We start from the raw sequence: 1,381 nt of genomic DNA, 5'->3' as shown, positions 1-1,381 counted from the left end.
ACACTACTACAAGAAACCAAAAGAGACTTAAAAAGTAGAAGAACATACCATGTTCCTGGATAGGAACACTCAACATTGTAAAAATGTCAGTACTACCTAAAGCAATTTACACAATGGAATAGAATCGAGACTCTAGAAATTAAACCATCCCCATACAGCCAAATGGTTTTCGACAAAGTGCCTAAGTATGCTACATGGGTAGGAGATAGTAGTCTCTTTAACAGATGGTGCTGTCAGAACTGGAAAGTGATATGCAAAAGGTTGAAACAAGACCTTTGCCTCATGCCCTATACAAAAACCAACTTAGCATGGATTAAAGACCTAAATGTGAATCCCAAAATTATGAAAGTCATCAATGAAAAAATAGGGGCAAATGTGAGGGCTCTAATACAGGGAATGCACAGGCTACTAAACATTTTGAAAAGTACACAAACAAAAGTAGACCAAATAGATGAGTGGGACATACTAAAAATTAAAAACTTATGTGTATCAAAAGACTTCATCAAAAGAGTAAAAAGGGAACTGTAAGGAAAAGAAAGAATGAGAAGGAGAGAGTCTTGGCTTCAACAGCAGGCAGGTTTATTGAGAGCAAACCTGGGAGGGGGTACTCTTGTCTGTTCTCTTACAGACTCGGGTATTTAAAGGCAGTGTGGTCTGGGTATCATTCTGGTGAGTTTACAATGGGCAGGGGTATGGAGATTTTCCTGAAACCTGGAATTTCTGGGGTTGGGGGGAAGGGAGGGTTTCCAGGTGTAACAAAGACCTTCCTGGGGAGATCAGAAGGTCAAGCTGGACCCCATTCAGTGTCATTTGGGGGTAGTTGCAATGCCATTCTGTTGATCAGGTGCAAGGTATTTCAGGAATCCACAGAATGGGGAAAATATATTTTGCAACAACACGTCAGACAAGAGACTAATTTCTAAAATATATAGGAAACTACAACACCACTACAAGAAAAAGACAAATAACCCTATTAAAAAATGGACACAGGATATGAACAGACACTTCACCAAGGAGGAGATCCGGGCAGCCAACAAACATACGAAGAAATGTTCATGATTACTAGCCATTGTTGTTGTTTTTAGGTGCCATCGAGGAGTCAGTACTGATTCATAGAGACCTTATGCACAGCAGAAGGAAACATTGCCCTATCCTGGGCCAACCTCACAACTGTTGCCACGTTTGAGCCCATCCACCCTGCCACTTGGGCAATCTATCTCATTGGGGGTCTTCCTCTTTTTCTCTGACCCTCTACCTCACTAAACATGATATCATTCTCCAGCGACTGGTCCCTCCTGACAATATGTCCAAAGTATGAGAGGTGAAATTTGGCCATATTGGCTTCCAAGGAGCACTCTGGCTGCACTTCTTCCAAAACGGA

The sequence above is a fragment of the Chrysochloris asiatica genome, unplaced genomic scaffold (assembly GCF_000296735.1).
Source record: "Chrysochloris asiatica unplaced genomic scaffold, ChrAsi1.0 scaffold00049, whole genome shotgun sequence".
In the NCBI taxonomy this organism is placed as follows: Eukaryota; Metazoa; Chordata; class Mammalia; order Afrosoricida; family Chrysochloridae; genus Chrysochloris; species Chrysochloris asiatica.
This window is presented reverse-complemented; position numbering follows the sequence as displayed.